The sequence below is a fragment of the Lissotriton vulgaris genome, unplaced genomic scaffold (assembly GCF_964263255.1).
Source record: "Lissotriton vulgaris unplaced genomic scaffold, aLisVul1.2 SCAFFOLD_246, whole genome shotgun sequence".
Lineage (NCBI taxonomy): Eukaryota > Metazoa > Chordata > Amphibia > Caudata > Salamandridae > Lissotriton > Lissotriton vulgaris.
In genome coordinates this window covers 1,703,837-1,716,610 of record NW_028249872.1, presented here as the reverse complement: position 1 = coordinate 1,716,610, position 12,774 = coordinate 1,703,837, and the positions used below count along the sequence as shown (strand labels likewise).

Here is a 12,774-nt window from a genome sequence, read left to right as displayed (position 1 = left end):
AAATTCAGTTGTTTTTTTGCAATGGGCATTCACAAGAATGACGGGGTTTCAGCATGTTATGCATTATCTTGACGATTTTCTGTTCCTGGGGGCAGCCGGGGACACAGAATGTGCACAGGCTTTAAAAGAATTTTGTGGTCTGATGAGTCAGTTGGATGTGCCATTGGCACCAGGTAAGACTGTGGGGCCATCAACTTCGCTCGAGTTTCTTGGAATAGAGCTCGATTCCGAAGAGGGTTGCTTCCGGTTGCCCAAAGAAAAGGTGTGGAAATTCAGGGCCTCGCTTGAAACATGTATGAGGGAGACTAAGGTGAATTTGCATAAATTGCAGCAGACTGTGGGTCAGTTGAATTTTGCCCTTAGAGTATTGCCAATGGCCCGCCCTTTTTCCCGCTCGATTGCACAAGCCATGGTCGGTCTTAAAGAGGGGCACCACTGCACGAGGCTCTCGGCAGAGATTCGCCAGGACATGCGCATTTGGTTGGCATTCCTGGCAGATTTCAATGGTCGGGTTGTCTGGAACAAGCCGGCGGGGTCCTCCGAGGAGTTGGGGCTGTGGACAGATTCGGCGGGGAGTATAGGCTTTGGCGCCATATTTGGTAATCACTGGTCGGCTCAAACGTGGCCGTCATGGTGGCACGAGTGTGGGCTTACAAGTAACATTGCTTTTCTTGAACTGTTCCCTATTCTGGTGGCCTTGAAAACATGGCCTGAGGGGTTTCGGGATCACTCTGTGGTGTTCTGGTCTGATAACATGACCGTGGTTGAGTGTATCAATAGTCAGGCAGCACGATGCAAATGGATTCTGAGATTGCTCAAGGAAATTGTTTTACTATGTATGCAATTGAACGTGCTCTTTAGGGCGAGACATGTGCCAGGGGTGCTGAACCAGGCTGCTGATGCGCTTTCTCGTTTCCGTATGCAGGCCTTCCGGGGTTTTCTGCCCACAGCGGACCCGGTGGTGGCACCATTTTCCGAAGCTCTCTGGTCTCTCGGTGCCCCGAACTACAAAACCTCGTGGGAGAGAGTTTAGCACCCAGGACAAGGAGAGCATATGAAGGGGCGTTCCGTTCCTATTGGTCCTTCTTGGGTTCTGCTAGGGGGGAGCTTTGGGGCCAGGAAGAGTTTGTCGTGAAGTTTTTGCTGTCATTACATCAGGCAGGCAAATCGGTAGCCACGGCCCAGAGGCATCGGGCCGCCATTTCCTTCATGGCACGGGCTCATGGTTTCCAGGACCCTACAGCGTCTTTCGTAGTACAGAAAGCGCTGCGTGGGTGGCAACGCCTTGAGGGTCGCAGAGTAGATGAAAGGCACCCGATAGGTCTGGAAAGGTTGGCCCTGTTACTGTCCGTACTCCCTGCGACATGTTCATCCCAGTCAGAAACAGTGTTATTCTGGGCCGCTTTTGCATTAGCATTCCATGGGGCTATGCGGGTAAGCGAACTAGTGGCAAAGAACAAGCAGGATACGGGGGGGGGACTGTGCCGAGAGTACATTCAAGTTAAGGGGGAGACGATGATTGTCTCGTTTGCCAGGTCCAAGACCGATCAGGGTGCGATCGGGGACAGTGTAGTAGTCAATCGGATTCCCGGATCTCCCATGTGCCCCGTCGTATGCGTTGAGGAATATTTGGCGCAGAGGGCGGCATCGTGGGGGGGGGACCTTGTTGAGACACGCTGATGCCACCCCACTGACGAGGTTTCAGTTCCAGCGGGTGCTTGCAATGGCAATTTCGGCCGCGGGCTTGAACCCGGGCGAGTTTGGGACCCATTCCTTCCGGATAGGGGCTGCTACGGAGGCTACAGCCAGGGGTCTGAGTGTGAAAAAGGTAAAACAGTTGGGGCGTTGGTCCTCGAATTGTTACAAAAGGTATGTGCGGTTGCACATGTTGTGAAGCTGATATCATGTACTCACGCTTCTTGTTTTTGTTTGGTTTTCAGTTTCGCAAGCTTACGAGGCGGGGCGGACTGTGCAAGGCAGGTGACATGATTCACATGGCTGGGGAATACGGGTACAGGGTGACCTTCTACGGAAGGGGCGGGCTCTGTATTGACCAGTTTCAACTTTTTTTTTTTGAGGGTTTGTTAGGGCGGACAAGGTCACCGCCATCTATAATCATAGTGCATCTTGGGGGCAATGATTTGGTGACCACTGGTAGACGACTACTTCTAGAGGCGATACTATCCACAGAAAGTTGGTTGGCGAGAAGGGTTCCAGGGTGCACGATTGCATGGTCCCATATGATTCTACGAAATGTGTGGCGGGGGGCTAATTCAGTGTCTGCTATAAATCATTCTGTGAAAAAGGTGAATAACAAGCTTGGTAGACTGTTCCGTACAAGTACATTGCATTCGATTCCTCATGGGTGTATCAGGGGGGACCTTATGTATCTGGAGGATGGGGTCCATTTGTCCCGGGTGGGGAATTCTTTACTCATAGGAGACCTCGTAGCTTGGTTAAAGAGTTTACAGCATGACCTTTAGGTAGGAGTTTTGTGGGGGGTCCGGATAGCCGGTCGACTATCCGGCCTGTGGCGGTAAGGTCATGATCGGTGAGCAGTAATTGGAAGATCCCTAGGGGGGGGCGTCACCCATTATGGATGGGAGCGCCCGGGGGGAGGTGGCCATTGGCCCCTCAACGGGGAGGCGGTCCCTTCTAAGGATGGGACGCCGAAAGGAAAGGGAAGGCGGTCAAGGCCCCTCCCTGGATAGGATGGGCTACGGGTCCCTCCTGGGAATTTCCCGGGGCCAGGACATCTGCGACGGCAGATGTGGTAAGTTGTGTGGGGTGGGGAGGGGGGTCTACGCTACCTTCTAGACACCTCACACGAGTCCTCGGACGACCAATAAGATGGCGTCGAGTTAATTGGGGCCCCCGTCAAGAAAAGGGAAATTGGTATGTGCACATGAGGTGCAGTCCTCTGTGCGGCCGCCCCTCACAAGTGAGGGGGGAGTTCTGGTTTAGGGATCTGACACCGGTTACGACCTTGCCGTTGGCCCTTAACGTTAGGATGTACAATTTCAATTTGAAAATGCATTTGTAGGATGTTAGTATCGGCTAGGAGAACCTTTGTATTAGAAATGTGTTAAGGTCAGCCAAAACATCGTAATGTGGAAATGAAATTGTACATGATATGAAACTGTCATTTTAATGTTTTACTTTTGTTTCATATTTTAATAAATACGGCCGGTAGGGTAACTCCCTCCCGCCTTCCAAAAGTACAGAACCGTTTCCGGAATTCCCATTCTTGGGGATTGTGTTGAGAGGGGGTGGCGGGTATCTCAGCCATATGGTTTATGTGTTTTTTGTACTATATTTGATGTGCCAAAGGAGTGTTTCTTGGATTGATCACACCTGGAAAGAGTTGTTTGGCAAATTTTACAGGTTACTAATGGTTGGTGTGTTTCAGTTAGTATGTGTTTGGACTTCGCTTGAATCTTTAAGAGACGCATTAGGGCTTCCATAATACAGAAATGCTTTGTACTTAGTGACATCCAATTCTATTTTACGAAGAACGGTTGAATTCTACATCCACCTCTAGGACTAGTGGGAGGGTAGTATTTCAAAGTGTTTGACAGGTTACACTACATGTTTCTATGTAGTTAAAGAAAAGTTAGCTTGGTTATGTATGGGCATCCTCTCACACAAAACTCAGCACTCAGCATTCAGGATTGTAAAGGCTTACCATAGGAGTGACTGATGAGTTTAGATATGGCAGTGACAAAAGAAAAAACAATTACGATTGTTTTACATTAGAGATATACAGGCCTGAAAGACTATGCATGTAAATCGATAAAATACTTTTTGAACGTATGGTAGAAAACAGTGAAAGGGTGTTTAGAAGCAAAATTGTCCAGCATAAAAAGTGCATAAGTATGTTTTTAAGTAACATATGATCACATGCAAGATATCTAATTAGATATTTGGACACTCCTGCAATCTAGTCTTTTGTCCAAATTATCTTAGAAAGTAATGTTGAGACACACTTTTTTCACCTGTTACGATTTGCACAATCCTTTTAGAGTTGGAGCAGACTTCGTCTAACATTCCTACTTAATTTTCTTTTTGAAATTGAGTAATTATTTTGTTTACCTGTTGAAATATAAATTTAAAAATAAATTTAAATCTTCCTCTTTGAAGGTGAAGAAGCAACACCGCTCCGCTACACATTATTGTTGAATGGTTGTCTAAAAGTAGTGGTAATTCCACTATCACCAAGGTAGATATCTGACAATAGATTGAATTATATTTTTATACCACTATTCCATAGTCCTAATCCAAAAGGTGTGTTTCGACTCAACAAAATTAACACATTTTTTAAATATACAGGCATTAAAAGGTAAGTATGATTTACATTTGCTTTTATGAATTGAAGGTGGAGTCATCTGCTGCATTAGAAACATTGGGCCTATTGAGATGAAAGGGAAAAGTACATTGTAATTAATATTGCCTTGTTTAAAGGTGAATAGCTTTTTGAAATAAAAACGTTATATGGATTTACATGATAAACATAGTTCCAGGGTCGGAATCGCCTTTTGAGTCTGTGCAAACCCACAAACTTCCATGTTTTAAAAGTTTTTACCAACTCTTCTCTAATCTTTTGTCATAGTGAGGAATGTTGAAAATTTCTTCCTGACAATGGCAGACATCAACCTTCTTCCTGAGTTGGGAAAAAAGGGGTTGGAGGAAAAGTGAAATTGAAAACATTCAGATTTTTGCATGAGCAAATCTACACATGTTAAAATGTAGTTCACAAATAATTTCAAGGCGTACTATTTCTTGTCCTATTTGTATACATTGATGGGAATTCACAAAAGCTGTATAGCTGCCCTTAATGCTAGGACATATACCATGGGTGCACTTTTGAGACTTTCTTGAATAATTGGGCCCCTAATTTGGTCTGGCATTGACCATGACCTTTTGTGTTTATTACATCTCTCTCTCTCTCTCTCTCTCTCTTCTCCACTCTCATCCACTCTGCTCTCTCTCCTGTCTCTCTCTCTCTCTCTCTCTCTCTTTGTATCGGATGGCTTCACTGTGAGTCACAGACTTATGCTGTTTCACAAGGAGCATATCGGCACACAAAGTAGTTTTGTTCAGTGCCAGTAACTACTGTGGAAGTTTGTGATTTTTAAAACCAAAAATATTTTTTGCTTTTGCCAAAGTTTGTTATAATAGTGAGGGTCCAGCAGCTTACATGCCAATAACGTTTTACAAACACAATGACAAAAGTAAAAAGGTGACCATCAGTTTCAGAATTACTGTGTTTGCCAATGCTTGTTGAATTTTGTGTCCCATAATCTTATTGAAACTAGTTATAGAGATTTTCCATAAAGAATTTTTTTGGGAAATACTAGCATGAATGAACACGTTATTAAATGATGCTGCAAAAAAATGGTAACTGAAATTTTATAGTAGTTTAGCAAAATGTTTTTGTTCCTGCTTTCTATTTTTTATGAACATTTTATTTTGAAAGCAAAGTATTATCAAACTTGCTTTTAAGCTTCTGCAATTATTTGCATCAAATCGCAGAGCATTCTGGGAGCAGTATACATAGCCTCATAGTGTTAAACTTTGGAAATGTGTGTACACTTTTTTTACTACAAAAACTGTCAGTAGTGCAGTCTGAGCTAACAACATTTATTTGGAACACTCACTCTAACTAATAATAGTGACTGTGCAACAATGTTGTACAAGTTTGAAGGTCATTAACATATGGACACAAATAAATTCCTGCTCTAGGACGTTTTACTGTAAATTGGCAGCTGAATGATTTGTGTTTTAGGGCCTGGGACTTGTTCCAAAGACAAAATAAATGTGAAATCTTGATGGCACTGGCCCCAATAAATATATGATGCTGAACATTGAGAGGTGCAAGAGTTTCTGATAAGCATACGTGGGTCAGGTGTGTTTCAGAGCTGCACACTTTTGTATACTGGAGCCACTGACAGTAGTGCAGTGAGAGCTTACAACATTTACTTAGAGTGCGCACCCGAGTAATAAAGGCATTCAATTAATGAAGCATAAATACAGGTTTGTACAGCATTAACATATGGGCAAACATATTACGTTAACTGCAGACAGTGCCCTTCTCTGACTCATCATGTGGTACTGCTAACTGGTATCCATAGGGTTTGTGCTGCTGGGAGTTGGGCCTTCTTGTGCCAAGGACACAATACACATGAAACCTTTTTGCCCTTGACCCCAAACAATATGTACTGTGCGTCGAGCTATAGGAATTCCACATCCCTGATGGTGCATAGTCAGCTTTCCAACATAGTGAACGCAACTCAGAAAAGATCCTTACCATAAGGTTTCTGTATAAGTTGCTGAAGCTTTATGGTTGAAGACACCACAATACTTTTTCAATAGACTGTAAATGTAAAAAAGATGTATATTAGGGCATCATAATAGCAATGGTAACCATTGAAAGTTAGTTTGCAAATTATTGAACATGTTGCAAGTGTTTTAAAATGAAAGCAATGGGGCTGTCACAGCTATTCAAAAGAATAGTAATTGTTTGTATTAGGATTGGGGTTGAAAACCAATCATAGGTTTCAGAGCAACCATGCTAGGACCATAGTAGTGGTGAGACAAAATGATATGCAAATCGCAATATCCTTCCGACAGGCATTATAGATTAGTTTGGTAGACGTTCATAAATGTTATCCTTGAAAACCCTCTTTGGTGTTTACGAGTATTTTAAAGTAGTTGCATCAAGCAAAAAAACGGTCGCAAGAATCTGCCCCTTTGTGACCGGTATTTTTGTATTTGGGATGCATCATCCCAAATGCAAAAATCACAATTAAGGAATCTCTAGATAGAGATTCCTTAAATTGCGATTGCATTTAAGGAATCCCAAATTGAGATTTCTTAAATGCAATGCTTCAAACCAAAAAGAAAAGCGATTTCGCTAATAGGAGTAGCAAATTACCATGAAGTTGAACTTCATGGTAATTTGCAAAAACATTGAAAAATGCACTAAAGTGCATTTTTCAAAGTTCCACTTTTACACACACTTAGGGCATGTGTGTGTGCAAAATGTACCCATATGTAGATTTCAGGGGTGCAACAGGGTGTCTTTTGGACACCCCGGCACCCTCGAATTTTGCGAGTTCTTCATGCATGGCATTTTGCTATTCCTTATTAGCGAATCCTTATCTTTCATTAATAAGGAATCTCAAAATGGATGCTTGATGCATCTGGAGGTCAGCAATTAAGAGGAGTAACTGCCATTGGTCATAGTCGGAACTGTTCAATTGCTGTAGGAAAACCTTTTAGAGAGATATGAATGGTTATGTTAAATATTTTGCTTTTTTAAATTTCATAAAGAGAAATTATATTGGCAATTTTACATTTCTGCAACATAATAATAAAGAGATAGGGAACATATTTTGTAGGGAAAAGTTACCTTCAATATAATAAAAACTCTTGATAGGTCTGAATTTTGTTACTCCGGGAATCATGAACGATTGTCTTTGTTAAAGGTTTGGAAATCTATACAAAATATTATAGAAATATGATTTTTAGTATGGAGAGTTTACATTTTACGGTACAGATGTCTACTTTAGGTACATTACAAAATCATTTTAAAAGGTTAGACTTTAAATTATTTGATAAAAAAATGTAGACAGTTTAAACTATTACAAGCAGTTATATTTTTCAACAATAACTTTGAAAACAGACTAATAAATGTTGAAAAACTTGCACTTACCAGAAGTATCCTATGACAGCCATATTTCGCGGACTAAGACGAATGACCATTTTCTTAAAACGTACCTGTAGAGTTAAAATGCAGTCATGAATAGGTTTACATTACAACCCACTTACCATCCACGGCTCGTGCAGGGCGTTACGCCGGGCGTTGACGTCAGGCAGAGGAGCGGCAGGGTGGGGGTTTGTAAAATGCGGGATATGGACGATGTCAGGTTGGTGGCAGCTCCTGGGGTCCTTTTGGAGAACGAACCGCAACACTCAGCGCTACACAGTGTGCATTACCTCTGTAAAGCTTTAGGCAGTGCGTGCATAAATACGATGCTGATGCCGCCTCGATAATTTTAAAAATAATTTTTAAATCACTACTTACTATTTTGGGCACTCTATTGTTTTCAAAGCTTGCATACCACTGTACCTCGCCCCGTTCCACCACGGCTGACTGTGCCGCTTGTGTGGAGGGCGAGGTGCCATCTTGGATCGGGCCAGACCGGAGCTAGCGGTCTAGCTCTTCTGGGGAGGAAGGGATAAAGCGAGTGGAAGCGCAGTATTCTCCGAGGACTCTCAGGTTGGTGGCAGCTCCTGGGGTCCGTTTGGAGAATGAACCGCAACACTCAGCGCTACACAGCGTGCATTACCTCTGTAAAGCTTTAGGCAGCGCGTGCATGAATACGATGCTGATGCCGCCTCGATAATTTTAAAAATAATTTTTAAATCACTACTTACTATTTTGGGCACTCTATTGTTTTCAAAGCTAGCATACCACTGTACCTCGCCCGGTTCCACCACGGCTGACTGTGCCGCTTGTGTGGAGGGCGAGGCGCCATCTTGGATCGAGCCAGACCGGAGCTAGCGGTCTAGCTCTTCTGGGGAGGAAGGGATAAAGCAAAATGTGCATCCTGGAGCGCAGCGGGTGCGCCTAAGGCAAGCCGTCTGCGCCTGTCCACGGCCGGCCGGGGCCAGGGGCCAACCCTTATGCTCAAAAACATCGTTATACCACGGATGAATTGTTCACTCTGAGGTCCCCAGACCATCTCTGCCCCACCCTACCCCTGCACGTATTAAATTGTACCTCATTATACGGTCTCTCTAAAAAAACTGATTTCACCGCTTATAATCCCACTTCTACTCAGCTTACACCTATTGCTAGTCAGTTACCCCAAAATCCTCTGGTCAAACTTCGCTGTATATATCTTAATACACGCTCCATGGCCAAACACCAAGTGGATATATTTTTATTATTAACATCGCAGAAACCTGACATTGTGTTTCTATCTGAAACCTGGCTTACCCAGGATTCACTGCCAGATATCCTATACTCCCTTCCAGCGGATTATTATATCCACAATGTCAACAGACCTGCTGGAAAAAAGGGTGGAGGAGTGGCTGTCATTATTCATAAAACACACAAGTTTACAATACTCCCCTCTCTGGTTTTGACCTCCACGGAGAACATTGTTTTAAAGACTGATACAGATAGTGGAGCAATATTAGTGGTCTTGTTCTATCGGCCTCCTCAACCAATGCCCAGCTTTCCATTACAACTGGCCGAACAAATGGCTACTCTCGTAACAAATTACTCCAAAGTCGTTCTAATCGGGGACTTCAACCTTTGGTTTGATGACATTGAAGCAGACCCACAGGCAGCTGAAATGAAAGACCTACTCTCTGACCTTAACTTAATTCAACACATTCACTCTCCTACCCACGAGAAGGGTCACAGTCTAGATCAAATATGGTCTTATAATACTTCACTAACTGCACCTCTCATTAAGCCTTGGTCTGGTCTGATCACTTTTTTATTCATTTTACAATCACAGTTGAGTTGAGCATGAAACAGTCATCCCAGTCTGGTGGGAAAACTAGGAAATGGACGGGTATTGACATATCGGCTTTTCTTGATACCTTGGCCACCACCCCGCCCTCATTGACTAAAGATATTGAGGTCATGGAGGAGTCTTTCTCTCACTGGATCCAAACATCAGCGGACATTCACGCACCTTGCGTGAATTTTACTCGCTCACGCCCCAACGATGCACATAAATGGTTCACCTCGCAACTGAAGACTTTGAAACTTGAAGTCCGCCAAAAGAAAGGAAATGGAGGTCTTACTATCTTCCACATGACAAAGCAATCTATTTAAAAAACCATTTTAAAACATAAAGTTACCTATTTCTCAGATAAAATTTTAAACTTACAGAATCAATCTAAAGACATCTTCAATATAGTGAATAATTTGTGTAACAGCGACAGAACAACTCCCTCAGTCACTCCTTCAGAAGATCTTTGTGACACTTTAAACCTCTTTTTCACTGATAAAATGACCACTATAAAAAAGAGCATATTTAATCTCCCTATCCCTGTTCCTATGGACGACAGCTACCATAACACTACTACATTAGACTCATTTCCTCTGATCGACACAAAAATATTGTCTGACCTTTTAGTGCGTGTTAAATCTGGATCACCCGATGACATCTGTCCCCCACATATATTTAGAGAGGTAGGACTAGCCGTTACCCAAGTAGTACTTTTATTATTGAATGAATCACTCACACAAGGCAAGGTCCCTGGTAGTTTTAAGAATGCCCTGTTCATTCCACTGTTAAAAAAACCTGGTGCAGACCCACTCGATCCGATTAATTATAGGCCCATATCCCTCTTACCTTATGCATCTAAGGTTCTGGAAGCCTATGTCTCCTCTTGCCTGTCCAAGTTCATTGAAAAATCTGATTACTTGGAACCAAATCAGGCTGGTTTCCGCCCCTGTCACTCAACGGAGGCCGTGATTCTGGCTGTCCAGAATACTTTAAGATCCAATGCTGACAGAGGCATACATCAGGCCCTTGTACTTCTTGACCTGTCGGCCGCGTTCGACACGGTTGACTACACCATCCTTGTCAACAGTGTCGAACAAGCCGGTTTGAGAGGTTCTGCCCTAAATTGGATCACCTCTTTTATAACAGGGCGTTCGCAGTCAGTAAGACTTGGCAATTTTATAGCTCCTAAAATTCCAACCACATGTGGGGTCCCTCAAGGTTCCTCATTATCACTTTATTATTTAATCTTTACCTTCGCCCATTACTTCTTTGCAGAACTCCAAAGTTACCATCTACAACTATGCAGATGATCTCCAGCTTGTCTTTCCACTCAACACTGCTGACTCCGTGACAGAATTTCAGAACACAATGACACACATACAGAGATGGATGAACCTCAACCATCTAAAACTTAACCCAGGCAAGACAGAGCTGATCTTGCCTGGGAAAAGTGAATTGAGTTGGGGCCCATGTTTTTGGCCATCTGACATGGGAGCCCCACCCACAAAATCCCTCTCTGTAAAAAGCCTGGGGGTCACGTTGAGCGCAGATCTATCTTTGAAGGGACAAGTTGGAACAGTAGTCTCCGCTAGTTTCTTCCAACTTAAAAAAATAAAAAAAATAGCCCAGTTCCTCACACAATCTGCTCTTCTTCAGGTAGTCATTGCTCTTGTTCTTTCCCGACTGGATTTTTCCAACAGCCTTTATCGAGGACTCCCAGTTGGCCAGTTGAAAAGACTTCAGCTTGTTCAAAACCAAGCAGCCAGGCTGATTTGTAAACAATCTAAATGGCAGTCCATCAGACCCGGCTTGGAAAGATTACATTGGCTACCTGTAAAACAAAGAACTGACTTCAAAACTGGATGCATTATTTTCAAAGCCTTGCAGGACACTGGAGCAAAATTCATTAGGAATCTTGTTTCTAGGTATAACCCATCTTTAAACCTTCGCTCTGCGCATAAAAGCCTTCTGACTGTCCCCTCTTTTAAGAACAAACGGTTGGGGGGTAACTGCTTTGATCACCTTGCAGCTACCTTTTGGAATTCCCTTCTCCTGCCTATTAGACAGAGCCCTGATCTTCTTACTTTTAGACGCTCTTTGAAGACCTGGCTTTTTAAACAGGCTTACTGTTAAAATATTTGGTTTCTTAAACAGGCTCACTGTCAGAGTAATTACTAGTGTTATGTTTCTCTCCGATAGCGCCATGAAGCCTACGGGCGTACGTGCGCTTAATAAGTAATTTTTAACATAACATAACATAACATAACAGGTAAGTACAAAAAGAAAAGAATTTAATTACCCGCGCTGCATTGCCAAATGTGATGCAGCGCTGGCAACAAAATCAGTTTTATAAATTTTTTTCGGCCCTTACCTGACTGACATCGTCCATATCCCGCATTTTACAACCCCCCACCCTGCCCCTCCTCTGCGTTACGTCACCGCCCGGCGTCACGCCCTGCACGAGCCGTGGCTGCTTTTTAAATTCGTTGAGACTTACAAGTATTCGAAAACGTGACTATGAATGGAATATGTATTCAAAATAAAGAAACTTCAATTGAAAAACTTTTAAAAACATCTTACATTTGTCATAGTGTTCTAAAGATTACTCGATTCTACTCCTAAACATTAATTGAAATAGAGATCTGGGAGGGGCATATGACGCAGCAATAACTATGTCAACCATGTAGGCATCATTTAAAAGAATACAGGCTTGGGAGTGTCACGTGACGCAGTATTAAATATTAAAACTAATGGGAGAATTAGGAGGGAGCAAATACGATGAACCAGAAAGCATATATTCCAGAAAAATAAAGCAAAACAGATCTGCGAGGGCCATGTGACGGATTAAAAAAAATAATACTATTATGAACGCACAATGTATAGGAATACAGGCTAAAGAATGTGACAGTTAAAAAATAGGAAACCATAATGTATGTACGCAGAATTTATAAAAAAAACAGGTCGGGAGGACTTTTTGACACAGAAAGAAACATTTATACTATGTACATACAATTTAAAAACATTGAGGGGTAGGAGGGGCACGTGATGCAGAAAAGAATACCATCATGAACATACAATAAAAAGAACACATTGTAAAGCACGTGACACACTTCAAAAATATGATACAGGAATTCATGGAAGCTCAAATGATTAAAAAAAGCGTAGGAGTGCTCCGTAAGACAGAAGCAAATATTAGGATCAACAAAGGAAGATCAATAAGAATGGAGGTCTGGGACCAGAC

At 42.7% G+C, this 12,774-nt stretch overlaps 1 protein-coding gene across 1 annotated transcript in view; it reads right to left on the bottom strand.

The window, feature by feature from the left end:
• The window catches only part of LOC147663464 (vomeronasal type-2 receptor 26-like), a 473,894-nt gene that overhangs the window by 395,841 nt on the left and 65,279 nt on the right, over nucleotides 1-12,774 (bottom strand). The gene's annotated exons all lie outside the window — the stretch shown is intronic.